The following is a 9,876-nucleotide window of genomic DNA, read 5'->3' on the forward strand; positions in this document are numbered from 1 at the left end:
GGTGGGGGGGTATAAATATGGTGAAGATGATGCATTCAGATGTATTTACAGAGGGTATCAAACACCTAATTTACCTAAAGTAGTAAAACTTTAACTCAACAACCATTTCTCAGTAACTATCTGTTCACCACAAACCTCCAGCTGTCTAATGCAGAAAATATATAAACACTAAAAAATATAGAAACTTCCTTTTTTGTGTGTGTGTGTGTCCTGTCTGGCTGTGAAGCAAACAGAATTGATGTCTGAATGCTGGTGGCAAGCCTTACAGATTTACTCTCAGGTGGAGCATCAAAGCGTCTGCTTTTAATGTCACGCCTGATACTTAAAACTTTATTGTTATTGTTTTTGAATGCTTTGTAATTCTGACCAGACACGGAGTCAGAGGTGAAAGAGAAAGGAAAAGACAAAAGATGGGGGTGGGGGTCCACAAAAATAAACAATAATGAACAAGAGTCTGCATTTAGACCTGCAGAAAGAGACAAGAAAAAAAGCTACAAAACCAAAAAAAAAAGGGACACAACAACAATACAAGATCAAGTTATCACTGCGTCAACTTGCTGAGGAAATACAAAATCAACATTGTTATACTGAACAATCAGATATCATTCTTCTTAAGACAATTTTAGTCACATTTACCGTTCATGTGAACTGGGTTTGCAGCTCAACCTCCACAAATACATTCTTGCTGTCTAGACATGGCGGATAGCTGGAAAAGATTTCTTACCAGAAGAAACTCTAATTTTAAGTAGTCAGCTGTTGAAGCTGATCATCATGCCATTTAAATGTGCTCGCTCATGTTCATAAAGGCTTTAGCTACAACAGCATTAGGGAAGGAAATAAGTGAAAAACAACTAAAACAACAGCCTAATTGTTCTTCAGACTCAAGTTCTGCCTATCTGAGATAAAAATAGTACTAGTTTAAATGTTTGTTCGGATATTAAAATAAAATTACTGATAGCTGGAAGTTTTGTTCATTGTATCAATTTAAAATTATTGGAATTATAAATGTTTTAAGCGAGTTTCTCCTAGTTAGAATTCAGTTCAGCTATTGTGTTTGTCTGCAACGTTAATCTTTACTAAGAACAACAGATTTGATCAGAACCACACAACCAGTCTGCCTAAACATCCTCCGATGACTGATCAGAGTCAAAAGAGCTAGCGTCGCCTCGGTAAACATCCGTCTTCGTCACTGCCGCAGCTCCACCCTCAACGCCTATCAGTGGGGCATTTTTCTAAATTGCAATGTGGGTGGAATACATGGGCGTAAATTTTTTTTTTTGGGGGGGGGGACATGTCCCCCCCACTTTTTCCAAAGTCAAGTTTTGACCCCTGCATTTTTTACCATCCCAAAACAATATTACGCTATATTAAATTGACACTGGTTGAGCTCTAGGACCAAGCGGAAAACAACTGTTTGTGTTGAAGCCTGTTTCCCATTAGAACATACTGTAAAGATACGCCCCCCCCATCATGCCGATGCATGAGGCTGGTGTCAGTCACTGTGGGACGCCTGTTGAGTCTGAGAACACGGCAGCTTGCTGATGGATGCTGAGACTGCAGCTGCCGAGTGTTGTATTACTGTGGCATGTCCTTATCTTCACTCTGGTTTAGTTGTGAGGTGGTACAGCACTTCCATGGACTCCTGGCTGTACGAGGTAAAAACCCATCTAAGGATCTTGCTGGAGTCTTGAGTTTCTTATTCAGGTTTGTTTTCCTCGTCTTTTACAGTCAGAGAGAGCAGGGAACAACTGTGTGTGTGGGCTTTCCAGCACCTGCTGTGTTTAGTATTCAGTGGGTATTCCAATCAGCTGCATGCACTCCTAACTGGCAAAAAAACAACCAGGAGAACCTCTATTTACAACCTGAGCATCTAATTAATCACCAGGCAGGCAGCAGGGCTGCTAAAATTAAATGCAGCCTCTTCAGCTTCCACAGTCAATACGAAGAGGTAGAGTAGGAACATGACAACAGAAACAACAGCTATGGTGGACCTGAGGCTAAGGAGGAAGAGGGTGGAGCAACACGAGCAGGCACACGTGACGTTTACCACTGATGCACTGGTGGCTTTTACCCCCAGATGAATTCACCAACAAGGGATCGATGTAAGAGCCCATTTATTTTTGGACACTGGCAGAGGCACACGGGGGCGTGTGTGATGTCTTCCACCTCCTGCACAAACTCTGCTCAGCTCTGCAGTAAGAGACACACAGAGAGCCCCCGAGGCTGGCATCGACTCAGCCCTCAGGGTGCAAACTAATTTACTCTCCGTCTAACTCCCTGCAAACTCCCCTGGACAAATGTCTAAATACCCAGTCTGCTGCAGGGCACAGCTGAGCAGTAATGAGATGGATGTGAGTCTGCAGGTGTGATTGAAAGCATGCACACACATGCATAGCGTTAGGCATGCATGCATGCTTTTTTCAATTCATGCCGTGGCTGATGTTCCAACGCCAACTGTGGATTAGCCTAAGCCAAGACAAATATCTATGAACTGAATAAGCATAAAAATGAAACCCTAGTCCTTTGTGACCTGCCTTCTGTAAACCTGTTGTGGAGCACGTAATCTGATCTGCAGTTATCTGCTGGGGTAGCAGCATGGAGAAGGTCGGTTCTGTTCTGGGGCCTCTGGAGCTGGCTGGACAGCTGAAGATGTTTCACAGCTCTGAGCATCCTCTTCTCAAGACAGTAACAGAACAGAGTGTCTTCAGTCAGAGAAATCTTCAGATCTGCTTCAACACAGAAGATCTTTCCTGCCCACACCTAGAACCAGCTAGAACCAGACACAATGGATCTTTGAAGAAACTTCAATAAGTGTAATGACAAAGATCTAATTTACCTTTGTTGAATTTTACCTGAATAGAACTGGAATGTTTCTACTGCTGCCAGTGGCTCATTAGGATCACCATGGTAACTGTTAGGGGTTTATTAAAGAGCAAGTAAGACCTAAATTAACTTTTTTTCTGCTGATAATATAGATGAGTGTCTAATAGTGCTGTAGACATGTGTAATCATTAGTGTGACAGTTCAGTGCAACTCACTTTTAATTTAATATTTCAGCCCAAAAGCTTAAATTCATCTCCATCATCAGGTTAAAACTCCACTCCACACTTATTTAGAATCAGCCAATGGCCAAGCTGAAAAACATGACGTTGTGAGTGTGGCAGTATAGAGGAGGCAAATGGGCCATTCCCATCTGTACCGGGTCGGCCCGGGCCGGGTAGCGTAGGTTGTTTACATATCTGGGTGGCCTGGTACTTTTCCGGGCCAACCAAGACTCATTCTCAGCCCTCTTCTCGAGGGGGTCTGCTTCAGGCCGACCAGGGCCAACACACCCACTGCTGACAGCAAATTCACACCTTCCATTAGAGCAAGCCTCTGATTGGTGGGTAGAATCAGCCCATTCACACCTTCCATTAGAGCAAGCCTCTGATTGGTGGGTAGAATCAGCCCACATGGGCTTAAGGCAAGGATGTGTGGAATCAACCGGGCCAGGCTGGGGCCGACTTGGGCTACCCAGCCCGGGCCGACCCGGTACAGATGGGAATGGCCAATTAGTAAAACCCAACAACGTCAACTAGGGCACGGCACCCTATCGCTGAGCCCTTAACCCCGTAGGCCCGTTCACTCAAGAAGTTCAAAGATCATCATAAACTTTATTTGTAACGTGCTTTCCATCAGAACGTAAAAACATCTTTAACCCGAGCAAGGGCCCACAAAATATACAATAGACAAATTAAAAAAAATAGATTAAAGCAAAAAATATTGATAAGAAACACTAAAACAGGATAAAATTAAACTAATATCTAAAAGTATGGCTAACTCACATGCTGAGGGAACGCCACAGTATAAAAGTGAGTCTTCATCCGACTCTTAAAACCAGTCCGTGAGGGTGTTTGTCTGACCTCATTCCACAGCTTTGGGGATAAACCTGAGAAAGCCCCGCCTTCTCTTGTGGAACATTTTGCACGTGGAACAACTAGTAAGTCTTGCTGCGTTGACCTTAGAGCACGTGATGGGATGTATCGAGTAACTCAGAGATAGCTAGGAGCACAACCATGCAGAGACTTGAAAACAAAAACAAGTAGCTTGAACCGAACTCTGAAGGAGACCGGAAGTCAATGCAGATGAGCCAAGACAGGTGTAACATGTTCCCGCCTTCCGGTGCCGGTCAGGAATCTAGCTGTAGCACTTTGTGCCAGCTGGAGCCGAGCAAGCACAGCCTTGCTAACTCCTGAGTAGAGGGAGTTGCCGTAGACTAAACGAGAAGTAAGAAATGCACAGACGACAGTCTTCAAGTGGGTCCGTGACACCAGTGGCTTGATTTTGGCCAGGTGGCGAAGATGGAAAAAGCAACAGCGCACCACTCCATTATGAGTCTCCAGCTTTAGTGACACATAGATGGTGTGGTTACGACCTTCAAGTTTTATTTACAAAATAAAACAGAGTCAAAAAATGATGGTCTTAAGTCAAGAGAATTCAATTAAATTTACCGTAGATGGATCTTAGCAGGTGGTGGATAAACTAAAGGGGAGCAGTAGTGGGTGTCGCACTACCACCAGGATGCCCGTGAAACACTGCACACTGAAGACAAAAACACAAAATCGCACCACCATGGCAAACCACACAAGGGAAGAGGGAGGCCACACCGGGGGAGGGGAAGAGCACCAACCACCGGCAGTCTCCAACTGGGAATGAAGGGGTGAGACACAATTAAAAGTTCAGATTAAAAGAGAGGCATTAAATGCAGTCCTTGAGGCTGCCATGGAGACAGTCCTGTGAGTGGAGGAGTGTTAGTCGTCCACTCGGATGCCTGCCTGTCAAGGCACTCTCAGCTGTTGGGGTTTCGGCCACAGTAAGCTCCTTTTGGCTCCACAGCTCCAGCAGATCAGTGCCGTTAGCTCGCCAGCCATCAGATGTCCCAGCACCAACCTAGTGTGGCACAGTCGCCCCTTTGGCCCTGTTTGTGCCTCCACCAATGGCTCCATGAGTGTTGTCCCAAGCTGGCTGCTCCTCAGTTGTGCCCCCTCCTCTTGCACTACTTGGGGTGGACAAGAAGCTATGAAAGGCTTGGACCGAGGTGTCCCACCCGCACGGCACACTGGCTCCCGTGCGAGGCCGTGGTCATGCTGGTAGACTGTGGAGATCTAATATGGACTGGGACTTTTAAATTACAAGTGGAGCCTCAGACCACTGCGATCATAACCGGGCTCCGTGGGCTTTTACATCAGCTCTTGCTCCACGGTCGGAGATAAGAGGGACACTAGCTACATGCTAACCCAAAGCTAACTGAGTTTTTCCCATCAGCAAGAAAAATGCATTAGAACGACTCCAAAGTAAAGGCACCTCTGGCCTGCTTAGTAACAAAATCATTACTAGGTAAGCTGACCGAGGATATCAGGCTTCGCTGGTCCACTGCGGTGAAAGATCCGCGAGTCCGCTGTTGTTGATGGTCCCTTCTCCGGGAGCTAGAGATAAGCGGGACACTAGCTATATGCTAACCCAAAGCTAACAGGAGTTTTTCTTGGTGTTTTCAGCAAGAAAAATGTGGTTGCATGTCTCAAAAGTGAAGCAGCGTCAACAAAAAGAGCTGCGGTGTTTCTGTGGTCTCCCTCAGAGATCCAGCACGTCTACAGCCTCATAGAAGCCTTGCACCCGCTCAAGTTTCTTATGCAGCCCCACTAACATGTTTAACCAAGCAGTTAAATGACACAGCATTTCCCCCCATTCAACCAGCAAAATAAAATAGAGAAATATAAATTTACTTACTGATAAAAAAAAACAGCAGAAACTGCTTGGATGGTCTGTTATTGCTTTCAAAAATCAGATCGTGCCCTTTTGTCCAACTAATTCCTTGATTAACATCCGAACACAAACGCACAGAAAAAAAAACTAAAGTTCAGAGAGGCGAAATGGGCGAACATCTATTAACGTGAAGCTGAGGCCTTTCTTCGGAGCTAGCTCTGACGTCACGTGGATGCGCATGAATTATTCAGATTTTCAAGCATTAAATTCCACTTGAACAGAAGAGGTACAAAAAAATTCACCCCCCTCAGAGTTGTCATTAAGGTAAACTAGATCTATTAAACCTAAAATGAAAAGTACATTTGTACCATTATTTAAAACTTAATGGAGCATATTTTTTGTGAATTAATATTTTCTAATGTAAAATTACTGCAGCCTTGCTCTAAACTGAATGAGCATTAGCGTTCAGCAAAGTCTCCATTTGAAAGTGCTCAGTAGGAGGCACTCGTTTGTTTTCAGCCTGGGTCCTTCTTGCACCGGGCTCTCCTTATTTGGTATTTTTTGGTTGACGTGATGGTCCCTGTGACAGATAAGTCTGATCAGATTAAAGAGCCATAAATTCTTATCGGTGCTCAGCCAAGGCACATAACAGCGCAAGTATGTGCAATGTCATGAACCAAAAATGTAAACACACAATGGGCCTGCAGCACTGTGTAATGCAACAGTCTCCCTCACGTTGGGAAATACCACAGAAAGAATACCATCAGGCCTGTAGCCTGGTGTGTCTGATGACTGACTCTGATCCACTTGGTGAAATGTGACAAAGTTGTAGTTAGTTATTAGACATTGTAGTGAATGTAACTGAGATTTGATGCCGGGGTTATTTGTGACACAGACACCAACTTAAAGGAGCCATTTTATGAATCTCTTCAAGACCAAGTTCACTTGTTTTGTCAACACATCTGCAGTGGTCTCTAATACAAATGAATGTCTTGTGACGTGTGGGGAAAAGCTCTACAACTCATGTTTCAGGAACTAGAAGGGAGCTCGTTCAGAGTTGAGCTGCACACGATAGGATTTGGAGTCTTATTTTCTGATAGTTGGACATCTAGCCTCTGATTGGCTAACAGCTACACAACTCTACCGTTGACTCAGTCTGCTCTGCGGCGTTGATGTTTTATCCCCACAAATAACATAAGCCTGGAGGAGTTCTGCTGTGTGGTGGAGTTGCTAATGCTAACAGTTAGCTTCTACTAGCTGAGATGCTCCCTCCTAAACCAAAAACAGCTTTCCCTGTTGTGAGCCAAGTTGGTTGATTCCATAAATGCTAATTAGACATTATGAAATGCAAATGCCCCTACGTTTCCTTGTCTATTTTCTATTAGTGGCTAATGATGGAAATAGGGGACTAATTTTATGTTTAAGCCGGGATAACACCCGCTGCGAAGCGCTGCGAAGTGGATCGTTCGACATTTGTGCACTGCCCGCTGCTCCTATGTTCACATCAGGCGAGAATTTTTGACGAACGCTTCTGCTCACACCTACTGTTTTCCGCCACCCCCACCCCACCCCCGAGCCCTTGCTGTGTGTGCGTGTAACCAGTTTGCCCTGCTTGGTGATGTCAGAAACTGCGCTGATCTTACTGCTGTTTTGTAGACCGTTCCTTACTGATTGGTTAAGTAAATAACTAGTGTCTGTGGAAGTGTACAATGCTATTGTTTATTTACTTTAGAATGAAATATATTTGTTTGTATTTACATTTATTAAATCCATCTTTTGCTGGAAAAATTACATTTAAATTCATGGAAACGCAGTTTCTACGCAGGAGTGTGTGTTTGTGGCTTTGTTCATTTTCATCTCTTAAGTCTGTTTAGATTCACAGAAATGATCACATTTATCAATCACTGTGTTTTATTTAGGAAAATTTCTTTATTTTGTTAAATTTGCCAGCCTGCCACTTCCTGTCCTCTTCCTGTTTGACTTCCTGTCAGAATTGACGCGGCTCACTGACGGCTTGAGAAAAAATGAGAGAACACATATTTGTTCCCCCGTAATTGTATAAGTATTTATATGGGTGTGTCAGTTGGGGGTTGTACGTACCAGATAAGCTGTGCTGCAGCGTTGTTGTCCATTCCTTCAACCACTGTGCATTTCCTGCCTCAACTTCATCTGCTTCAATCCCAACAGAGTTTATTTACTATTTGCGTTGCTATAAGCTAACCGGGAAAATTCCACCTCACACGTCGCTACCTACTTCATTTGCATGTAAACTAGGACAGAGTCTCCCAGCTTATAACCATAAGGTCGACCTGGATCGACTTGGATGTCACTCAGTGCGCATTTAACCGCACTGACTGGCTCTAAGGGAGTAAGATGAACAGCCTTCACTGGAAAAGCAACTCTACTTCATCGAATTCCATATTCACTTGTTCAGACAGGGTGTTTAATTGCAATAAAGTCCTTTAAAGGATGGTGAGGTGTGAGTGGAAACACTGACCCGATCAACCTGAGCCTGTAAGCCCAGAGTCTGTTGAATTGTACATCTCTGGTTTCCCTCCTGTTCACCTGAAACTGAAACTCACACACGTATGATCCTGGTATGTGCTGCAGGTAGTGAGGCTGCTCTCATTTGTACTGGTAACCTCTACCTCCATCACATCCTCCTTCATCCAAAACAAGGGATCAACTTACTTCCTGTTACCCTGGCCCTTACTTCTCTTTCACGCGGAGTCATGCAGCATCCACGGGCTGGGTGAGCACAAACACAAACAAAAGTTCTTCAGTTTAAATGGATTCTTGTGACAAATTTTCTAAAATCAGTGTAAAAGAAGAGCATGTGGAAAGTTGGCTAAACTAGTAAGACATGTGTGTTTAGCTGAATACTTCTTAGAATAACTCCTGCCATTGGAATGCCTGTTTATTTCTCCTTGAATGGTGACCTTCCATCTCTACACTCTGACTTGGACCCCGTTCAGCTCACTGTTCATGCCAGAGTGACCGACGCATCCCATAGCTGGTTGAAGTGTGACCTGCAGCAGGGTTGATGTGGCTGCGTATGACTTTCATGCTACTGAAGCTCCTCTTTGTCAAATGAATACAACATCTGATTACCAATGTGTGGTTTCTCTGGAATTGAGTCATCCAGCTGCTTGGTTGAGATGTTTTGGTGAGTTCTGTATGGATGCACATACTTAACCCTTCTGCTCACCCTACAAATTAATCTTCCTCCTACTTCCATTTAATGTCACAGGTGAGAAGAAGAAGAAGAAGAAGAAGAAGAAGAAGAAGAAGAAGAAGAAGAAGAAGAAGAAGAAGAAGGCACAAACACACATGACATGCAAACAATGGACAGACAAGGAACACAGAACTGGGAGGGTTTAAATACACGAGTAGCTGGGATCTACAGGGATTGGGAGATGAGAGGCAGGTGGGAGCAATCAGGAGAGACACAGGACTGAACAGAGTGGGGAGACAGGACAGGTTGTGACATTTAAAAGCCCCACTTAAACGGTAGAAAACAGGTTTTCCAATGAAAGAAGTCACAACCAAAAATAAACACAAGTTTACTCTGCTGTTCGGTTTTTGCATCTGTGACATGCTACATGGTAGCCCTGCTGGGTTCAGAAACAGGCAACAGGACTTTAGATTTTCTTCTCATCCAAGAAGTTCTCTCAGTTATAAACCAGCAACATTACGTTTCCCTTGTACCACCAGCCCAGAACACGGCTTCATCAGGCAGTCTGTAGAGGATAAATCAGTCCGTCTTCCCGTGTGCAGCAGAAACTTGGCATGACAGTTAGCTGTGCGCATGAGCAGTTTACCTCCGGCTGAGCTCAGCAAAAGGATTGAATCAGGAGCCGTGAGAGGCTGAGTGGGACTAACTGGAAGAGACAGGAGTTGATCGGTATCTACGAGCCCAGCTGACTAGTCGTACGGGTCCACTCGTCCACAGGCTGGACATTTCTCCTCTCCACCATGAGACGTCCAAAAAACACCTGAACATGATTGCCTCTAACGACCACAGACTCTGAACTTCTTCACTTTCTACCGAAACTCAAAGTTTTCACTTCAAAGCTTTAAAGTCTAACGTTGGAGCTATGAACCTTTTATTTATGCATCTGTTACTTTGATTTT

The 9,876-nt window shown here is 44.3% G+C and overlaps 1 long non-coding RNA gene across 1 annotated transcript; it reads left to right on the plus strand.

Annotated features, from left to right (window-relative positions):
• Positions 1–1,603: 1,603 nt before the first annotated feature.
• Positions 1,604–8,913, plus strand: LOC129166519 (uncharacterized). Its single transcript, XR_008565503.2, has 3 exons — positions 1,604–1,704; positions 8,353–8,494; positions 8,718–8,913. It is a non-coding gene; the product is annotated as an uncharacterized lncRNA (long non-coding RNA).
• The last annotated feature ends 963 nt before the right edge of the window (positions 8,914–9,876 follow it).

The sequence above is a fragment of the Nothobranchius furzeri genome, chromosome 16 (assembly GCF_043380555.1).
Source record: "Nothobranchius furzeri strain GRZ-AD chromosome 16, NfurGRZ-RIMD1, whole genome shotgun sequence".
Taxonomy (NCBI): domain Eukaryota; kingdom Metazoa; phylum Chordata; class Actinopteri; order Cyprinodontiformes; family Nothobranchiidae; genus Nothobranchius; species Nothobranchius furzeri.